Source organism: Falco cherrug, chromosome 10 (assembly GCF_023634085.1).
Source record: "Falco cherrug isolate bFalChe1 chromosome 10, bFalChe1.pri, whole genome shotgun sequence".
NCBI classification, from domain to species: Eukaryota; Metazoa; Chordata; class Aves; order Falconiformes; family Falconidae; genus Falco; species Falco cherrug.
In genome coordinates this window covers 5,795,121-5,804,226 of record NC_073706.1, presented here as the reverse complement: position 1 = coordinate 5,804,226, position 9,106 = coordinate 5,795,121, and the positions used below count along the sequence as shown (strand labels likewise).

The window sequence follows — 9,106 nt, the reverse complement described above, 5'->3', positions numbered from 1 at the left end:
GGAAAGGGCTGGCAGAGGAAAGGGCTGGCAGAGGAAAGGGCTGGCAGAGGAAAGGGCTGGCAGAGGAAAGGGCTGGAGGACAGAGGAAGGGTAACCATGTGAAGACCTGCAGGAGCTTCAAAAGGAAACAAGTCCCTCAAGCAGGAGGCAGGTGTTGGGGGCAGTGGTACAAGACCTTACTGCTCCCATTCCTCGCAAATGCTTGAGCATCTTATACAGGTGCTGAGGGCAGCAGGGGCTTCCCCTTTGCAAGCACCTGCTTGGGCCATGCCATCGGCCCATGCTTACCATCCTCTACACTCACCTCCCCAGCAAATCCACCCTGGCCTTAATGTAACCGAGGATGAGATCGCTTTTAACCAACAAAAGAAAAGCTTTTAACGGAGGATCCCTCGTATCTCCCCCAAAAGCATTTCCTCTCTCATGTCCTTGGGGAAGAGCTGGAGGGCAGTGAAAGGACGGGGCCAAGCCTCTCCGCCTGCATCCCACACAGCAGTGTCTGGAGGCCGTGGGCTTCTCAGCCCACTGCCCTCCCTCAGAGTCCGGGGCATAATTCACTTTTTATGAATGGAAAGCACCCTCAGCTATATTTAGCAGCAGCCTGGTCCTGAAGGGCAGGAGAAGCACTGCTTGTTGACTTCAAGGGCTTGGAACAAGCCTGCCTTGTTATGTTTACGGCGCAGAGCTTTGCTGGAGAGGCCAAGAAAGCACCGAGTGGCTCGTTCTTGAAGCCTGATGGATTAAGCAAATGGCCACAGTAATTCAAGCCACATGGGGAAAGAGAAGAGGCGGCGGCGGGTGGGCTGGGGGCCTTGAGGGGCTCCTGCCTTCCCCCAACCAGCCATGGTTCAATCTGCTTTTCACAGCAGGACCTGCAAATGGAAAATAAGATCTTTGCAGCTCCTGGAGGAGACACTTCCCTGCCATGGGGAACATATGCTCCACGTTGCAGTGGAGGAGCTGGTAGCATCGGCAAAGCTGTTTATTTGCATAATCACCGATTAACACAAACGTCTCGGACAGGCGCCAGCCATCCCGTTGTATGTTCTCGCTCGCTTGCGAGTCGGCAGCGCCTGTCTGCCAAATCCTGCAATAATCCAGCACGTGCCGGGGAAACACGCACGGACCGTCCCGCCAGCTCGGGAGAACTGGGCTGCCTGCTCGGAGCTGGGCTGCCCGGCACAGCCTGTCTGGCAGCTCCTGGCTGTGTCTCTGAATCGTACGTGGAGCTTTTCCCCATCCCCAAAGCAGTCAGAAACACTGGCATAAAATGAAGCATGAAAAAACCTTCACGTCACTTCAAGAGCTGGGGATTTAGGAAAAGCATCAAATGCTTTAGGGATGCTGAGAATAACTTAAGCTATGTGCATCCATGGCAACGCGTGAGCATCCCCAGGCAATGGTGAGGCTTGAAGGCAACGGGGATCCCCCGCTCCCACCGGGCTGGGGTGCAGCTGGGGCTGCCCGGAGCCCCACCACATCGAGGAGCCATTTCAGGTCCCAGAAGTGAGCGTACCTTCAGAAACATCAGGAGGGAATGGGCTTCGCTCCACGGAACGGCATCCCAGAGGAACATGAAGTCCGGGCCCGGTCTGTCCCCCGCTGTGCCTGGGCTGTGCCGCGGGTCGGGCCGTTTGGAAGAAGAGTTGCTGCCATCTAGTGAGCCCAGGCACCGCCGCCCCGCCTGCTGAGCGCCCCCGCACCCACCACGCCGCCTGCCCCCGAGCCGCCCGGAGGCTCGGGCTGGGTGCTGGGGGTCCCCTGGGCATCTCTGGCCGTCCCCTGGGGGACGTTTTCTGCCCAGTTCAGAGGGTTTGGCTGGTTTTTTTCAACAGTCATTGCACTGCATTTTGCCCTAAGCCGTAATACAGCCGGTTTCCTGGTGGGTTGGCTGAGTGTTTTTCAGAGAGCAGGGGGGACAGCCATGGTACACACAGGGTGCAGGAACGTCCCTTCCCTGCTCACCCACCCAAATCCAGCCTGGTCACACTGTTCTGGGCACCAAGGTGACCAGCAGGCTGGCTGTTTGTAGGGCAATTTGCAGCCACACCTGCAGAAAGGCCAGAAAAACTCCAGTTAAAGGAGGTTTTGCACACACACACCCCTGAGCACAAGGGGTGGGCAGAGAGGGGGGAGATGACCAGGGGGCTGTAAGGAATGGGGCTGTTCCGTACCAGCCTTGGCAAGGGCAGCCCAGGGCAGGTCTCTGTGCTGCACCGTGGCTTTGTCACCTCCCCAACATGAACATGGTCAGGGTCCCCTTGGAGGAGCACAGGGCTGTGGGCGAGCATTGCTGGGGACCCCACGTCAGGGTGAGTGGCTGCAGCCAGTGCTGGAGGCAGTGGGCAAGCAGGGCCACCCCCTCTGGAGCAGCGTGTCCCCCCCAGCCCTAAGCCCTTCGCCTGGGGCTGTCCTGTTCCCAGGCAGAGCCTCTGGGCAGTCCGGAGGGCCCACGGCCCACCCTGCTTGGTGTAAACGTCTGTATCACCAGCTCTCGAGAATGGAGGATGTGGGCATGCTGCTCTGCCCACCAGCCAGGGGAAAGGGGCAGAGAAAAACCCCTTTCTTGGAAATGTGGTGCTCCTGCGGCTGGTACAGTGTACAAATGGGACTCAGCCACAAGGGGCCAGTTAGTGCATCATAGCCAAAGAATCCCACTCCCTACCAAGCCCCCACACTGGTCCCAGCCCTATCTGCAGACCCCAGTTGGGGTCCCATTACCCCGAGCATCCCTCCAGTGGCACCCCTGGCCCCAGTGCAGCGCAGCCCTCTGGATGGGGCCATAGGTTTGGGCAGTGCCCAGAAAACCTGTGCTGACTTTACCCTTTTTCTGAGAGAACTATATATAACCCAGCTGGGCAGCTGGATGCAAAACTACTTCAGGGCCAAAATAAGCTGAGCTGGGTTGTGGAGGAATTGCAATTACCTGCTCAAGAAAATCCAAGTGCATCAGGAACTGCCCAGGCATGCAGCTCCACTGGCCAGACTAAAAAAAACACCAAATAGCATTAAGGACAGAGCAAGCTGGAGGTACCCATGGGTGTCTGCATCACCAGGAATGCCAGGAGCAGGTATCATCAGCCCCTGCCCCAAGACGGGGTGTTCAGGGGCAGAGACTGCCAGGCTCCCACACCCACAGCTCCGGGCACTCAGCCCTGCCCATGCAGCCAAAAAGCCTGTGGAAAATTTGGTTTCTTTATTTTTGGTTTTGGGGTTTTTTTCCCTGAAAACAAGCTGAAAACAAGTTCACTCCTGGCAGGCTCTAGACTCCCTGCAGTCCAGGGAAGGGTAAGCCCAGGGACCAGCAGCATCCCGCTGGGATGCAGAGCTAGGCCACTGCCCCAAGGCTGCAGTCGTGGCTCGGTGGCTGGGTTAGGGGTGCGGGGTCAGTGCTGGACACGGCTCCCACAGCCAGCCCCACACCGCAGCGCTGCTGGGGGGGTGGGGAACCCAGCTAGCAGGGGCAGGATAGAGGGAACTGCCAATCTGCTTTGGTCCCGCTCTCAAAAAACCCACACAGTTTTCTCAGCGTTCACTGGGGAGGGAAAGTGGATTTTTAAACAGCTCAAATAAACAACCAGGCTTGAAAAACACAGGCCTGATTTCCATACACCATTGCTGTAATTAGGCATGCAAACCAGGCAGACAGTTACAGATTAGCACTGAGAAACTGGGTGCAGCTCCCTCCTCGTAAGCCCAGCAAGGGCTTGGCATCTGTGGAGCCACCAGCAGAGGAGCTGAGCAGCACCCCTGGGTGCTCATCCACAGCCCCAGGGCTGTCGGGCTTGGTGCTGCCCTGGCGTGGGTGTGCTCAGAGTACCATGCAGTGCCATGCACAGAGCATGCTGGCACCGCAGCTACAAGCACCTGGCCTGGTTTGGGCTAGGACAGCTGGGGGTGAAGCCCCAAACTCCCTCACTGGTGCCCCTCACCTCTGCATCAGGCCTGGCCAGCACAGCTCACTCCAACTGGTCTCTGCGAAGGGACTGACATGTCGAGAAGGGCAGCAGGGTCTGGAAGGAGAAGCAGCAGCTGGAGGGTTTCAGTCCTGCAGGGATGTGTCCTTGCTCCCTGGCCCCAGCCAGCACTGGGATTTCGGGGGGGGTGGGCTGAGCAGTGGCCATGGTCTTAAAAAAAAAAAAAAAAAAAAAAAAAAAAAAAGATAGAGGAAATCTATCGCTACAGCTGTGATGTGTGAGCACAGCTCAGTCCAATGCAAACCCATTCCCAGAGGGAACGGCCAGGCGACGCAGCGCAGGGGAGCAGCACGGGGGCTTTAGCCCTTTGCACACCCACTCTCCACAGTGATGCTCTGCATGGTCCTCACTCACCAGACCCACGTGAGGCTGAGGTGAGGCCCCCAGCACACCGTTAGTGGGGGGCTGTCCATCCCAATGGATGGAGGGGCTGCCAGGAGGTGCCTGTCTGAGCGGGAGCAAAGGGAGAAGCCCCCACTGCTGCCCCCAGCCGAGCCCCAAACCAGCACCCAGCAAAGGAGCTCACAGGGTCTCCCACGCACAGGAGAGGCACCACAGGGCAGAAGAAAAGGCGCTTTATGAAACCCACTCCAGCATGCGGCTAAATTAACAACACAAGCAGGATCAGTGCTGAGAGGCAGGGTGAGACTCGCTCTTTGCTTTCTGCCCTGGGGTGCACAACCAGGAGCATGGCTCCAGGAAAGGAGCCCCCCCACCCCGGCCAGGCTCTTGGGAAAGCTGGGGATGCACCTGGGGTTTGTCCCCATGCCCCTGTTCTGTGTCACCACCCTGGACAGGCTGCCTTTGCGGGTGCACATGGTCACCGTCCCCTTGCACCCCACCAACAGCCGACACGTGTGTGTGCACACAGCCCCCTGGGGCTGTGCTGGGGGGAGCGGGCTGGTTTGAAGGGCTCTTTGTTCCCCCGTGTAATTATACCCAAGCGGGGGAATAGAAACGTGCTGAAAACCCCTTGCTGGACCTTTCTAACAGGAGCTGGGGCATTCAGCTGCACAGTGGCCCCATTGTTCCCTCCCGCGCGGCTGGGGCAGCCAGCCCACCTCCCACCTCCCACACCCCCCACTTCCCTGAAGTAACCAGCCTGCGATTAAAAAACAGGTCTTTTCCCTCTGCAGCATCAATACTGGGCAAAACACCCCAAACTTCCCCGTTGCCCAGGGCCGACAGAGTGACGCTGCAGCAGCAAGGGCAGAGCCCGCAGGTGAGCCGGTGCCTTTTGGCACTGGGAGCATCCCCAGCACCCCCAGCCCTCACACCAGCCCAGCTGGGCAGGGCCATGGGGACATCTGCACTCACATCCATCTCTGCCCATGCCAAACCCCACGGAGATCTGGGGACACCCCATCCTTGCCCTGCCCCATACAGAAACGCTCCCACTCTTGGGACGCAGAGCAGCAATGGACTTGTGGCTGCAGCAAACTGGTTTCCAACAATGAGCTGGTCATTGGTGGTACAGCAGCATGCCAGTCTGACCCTCATGCTGGTCCCGGCGGGTTGCCTTCAAAATTAGGCAGCCCCAAGCTCTGGCTCTGCTTTAGCCTGTGCTTCTTCCCGAGCCTGCTGCAAGGAGACGTGTGTGAAGGGCCCCCAACCATCATCTTCCTGGTAGCCCCAGGAAAGGCTCAAGGGGAGGACCAGGGGTTTGGATCACCTTTGCCAAGGACGGACTTACAAAACAAACCCGCAATGAGCCCAACAGTCTTAGTAGCCTTGGTGGCCAGATCCTGCACAAGCACCACCCAGGCTAAGGACAGGCAGGGACTGGCTGCTGGCAGATGCTCAGCACCCTGCACATCTGGCTGTCTTGGCCACACAGATGAGCATCTGGGACAAGGGGCCACCCATCCCCGCAGCCAAACGGAGATGCCAAGCCAACATTCCTGCCCAGAGATCCCCAGGAGCTGGGGCTCTGCACGGAGCCACCGCCGCCCCGTGCCCCGAGGCTGGGGGTGCCACTGGGAGCCAGGCTGGCTCCACCACACCCTCTGCGATGGATGCTTGGCATGGCCCTCACAGGTCCGGGCATGCCAGTGGCTCCGGGGACACAGCTTCCAGAGCTGTGAACACAGTGGCTCATAACAGCACACTTACCCTGGGCCAAGACTAGCGGGGGGGGGGGGGGGGTGTGCGCACTGAGCAGAGGGTGGGCTTGGAGGAGCAGCTGGGGTGGCCAGCAGGACACCCATGCTGGGTGGTGGTGGGTGCCTCCCTGGAGCAGGCTGTCTGGCACCCCTGGCTGCACCACGCTCGGCACAGCTGTGGGTGGATTTTCCTCAGGTGAGCTTCCAGTGCTGCAGGGTCACGGCAGACATGCAGGAGCTGCTCCCCCAGGGTCCGTTCTCACCACCGAGTTCTGCCTTGTCTCACTGCACCAATCAGATGCTTCTTCACCGAAGTGACCCCATGTTATTAAGTTTAATCTGATCCCAGGACAAATACATCATTACAGCTTTTCCCACCCACGCTTTTCCCAAGCCACCAGTATTTTAGGACAGCAGGAGAAATCCCTGCCTCTTCTGGTTTTTACATGGGGACAGGGGATCTGCATCTCCATCTGCTCTGCTGGGGAAATGGAGAGGGGCAGAGCCCATCCCCGTGGCACTGGGGCAGGAGCAGGGTGCTGGGGAGCTGGGTGCTCTCCCTGCATGGGCTGTGGCATGAGGCACAGCACGATTTGATGATCTCCAGACACCAAACAAAGCGGATCCTTACCTCGGGGGTGAGGTGGGTGCTGTCGGGGAGGCACAGACTTTCCCAGCCCAGCTCACCCACCGCTGCTCAGCGGTGACCCGGGCACAGGGCGAGGGCCCAGGACACAGCCCTGAGCTCCTGAAACGTGCATCCCACACGCGCACGGGGAAAGCCAGGCCAGCACCTCACCGGCCTTTGCTCAGCCTGAGCACATCCTGCCACACAGCCAGTCTGGGGGTCCCCCCTTCCTCACAGCACACCCCCACCTCCCCAGCCACCTACGTGTCTGCTGCATGTGTCCAGCTGCGCACTGCTCCTCCCCACAGTAAAGCCCCACAAAGGCTCTTTCAATGCCTTTTGCAGGGAAATGGTACTTCCCTGGGGGTTGCAGGTGTGGTTCGGAGCCCAGGCCACCTCTGTGAAGCTGCCCACAAGCTTTGGCTGTGATACCTGCCACAAAAAGCACCATAGCTAATGGCTTGCTGATGCTTTCTCTGAATTCTCCCCATTCGGAGCACAAACCTGGGCAAGGGAGCCCCGGGAAGCGCCTGCTGCCACCTGAGGGTTGAGGAGCTGGTGGCACCTCCAGGTGAGAAGCTGTTTCGGTCCCTCTGCATCTGTGCCAAGAGCGCAGGGCCTTTAGCTGCAGCAGTTGAAGCTCTTGCAATGCCCTGGGGAGGGAAAAAAAAAAATGAAGGTGGGAATAAATAAAAAAAGAAATAAAGGGGGGGGGGGGGCGAGACAGAAAAGAAAGAGAGGAGGGGTGAGGGGGGCGAGAAAGCAAAGAAGAAAGGAGGGGGAGGAAGCAAAAAGAAAGGAGCAAAAGGCCAAGCTCTCAGCAGCCGGCCGGACCCCAGACACGACGCGCGCGGCCGGCGCTCGCCCGGGTCCCCGCGGCCGCTCGGGGGCCGGGGCCGCGCTGCGGCGGGCGGGGCAGCCCGGGAGGTGGCGGCAGACACACGGCGAGCGGCGGGGAAGCGCCGCGGCAGCCGGGCTGGCAGCGGGGGGGCTGCTCGGCCGCGGGGCTCCCGGCCGAGGGGGCTGGGGGCGGGCAGGGGGCGGCGCGGACCCCCCCCAACAGCGCTGCTACACCCAGAGGGGCAGCGGCGGGGGCACAACCCCCCCTCCCCACCCACCGGGGTGTCTCCGGCCGGCTCGTGTGGGCAGTGCTGGTGCCGGGGCCGCCAGCATCCCGGCCCTCCTGGGCGGGGGTCTGCGCAAAACACAGCCCTGGGGGAGCCGCGCTGGCGGGGGGTGATGTGCTCAGCCCCCCAGACACCGGAGCGTTGGGACGCAACGTCAGCACGGCAGCTGGCACCGAGCAAGGGGGGACAGAGGAAGGCGAAGGGGCAGCTGAACGGCTTTAGCCCCCCGGAGCGGAACGTCCCCGTAGCAAAAGGTCAGCTGTCCCCGAGGAAGGCAGGCTGTCACCCAGCAGGCCCCAGCCCCGAGGACAACCTACCTCCTGCACAGCCCCTGCTCATCTCTAACTGGGAGCCCAGTGACCCCCCACTGGTGCCCCCCACCCACAGTGGGCTGTACCGGGACCCCCCGCGCTCTCCCTCTCTCCTGCCTGCATCCCGCTCAGCACCCGGGGGCTGCGGGATGCTCAGGGGAAGCACCATGGCTCCGGGGTGCAAGAGTTGTCCCCTCCCATACTGCAGGGTCTCTGCAGGCAGCCGGAGTGCCCTGCACGGAGAGGTGGGTGGCCTGTGCCCCCCTGGAGGGCTAGAGGTGGTTGCACCCCCCTCTGTGACTCATTTTGGCACCTCTCTGGCATACAGCACAGCACCCACCCCAGCCCCATGGCTTACCCTGCAAAACAAGGGACCCAAACACTTGTGAACTTCACCTCAAAATCCTCCTGGAAACCATAAAGTCCAAGGGTTTATGGAAGGTTACACTTCATCTCCCAGCTCCTCCAAGTCCCTCCTGCCAGGGAGGGTTTGGCAAGGCAGAGCTGCCCGCGGCTCCTCCATCACATCAGGACCTGGGAAGGTTCCAGCGATTTTCAAGGCAGGTGAAGCAGGTCCTCAGGGTTTCGGTTTGAAAACCAGAGCAGCGCTAGGAGGAAAAACAACCGAGCGTCACCTCTCAGGTCAGAGCTGAAGACCAGGAATTCACGAGGCCCCAGTGTGAGCTGCCCCCAGCTAACACCAGATGCAGGCAGGCTGGCCAGGGAGGGCAGAAAGGCAGAGGGAATGGTGACAAATCCACTCCAGGAACCACAGCTCTGCAAGGACGGGCAGGCAGCCAGGCTTGCACTCTGGGGATTTGCAGAGTACCCGTCCAGATTGCTTTGCAAAAACAAGGCGCTTTTACGCCGAGGGTGGTTTTGGAAAGTACACGGGATTCTTGCAACTGAGAGATGAGAGAAAGAGGAAGAAAAAAAAAAAAAAAAAAAAGACATAAGTTGT

The 9,106-nt window shown here is 59.9% G+C and overlaps 1 long non-coding RNA gene across 4 annotated transcripts; it reads right to left on the bottom strand.

The window, feature by feature from the left end:
• Positions 1-57: 57 nt before the first annotated feature.
• On the bottom strand, positions 58-9,029 carry LOC114015799 (uncharacterized). Of its 4 annotated transcripts, none has more exons than XR_008734284.1 (5): positions 8,542-9,029; positions 7,212-7,360; positions 3,933-4,127; positions 1,517-2,986; positions 58-872 (listed from the first exon to the last, which is right to left on the bottom strand). It is a non-coding gene; the product is annotated as an uncharacterized LOC114015799 (long non-coding RNA). The 4 variants fall into 4 exon arrangements; XR_003559925.2 differs by having other exon boundaries at positions 58-2,050; positions 2,927-2,986; XR_008734283.1 differs by having other exon boundaries at positions 58-2,986; positions 8,504-9,029.
• Between the last annotated feature and the right edge of the window lie 77 nt (positions 9,030-9,106).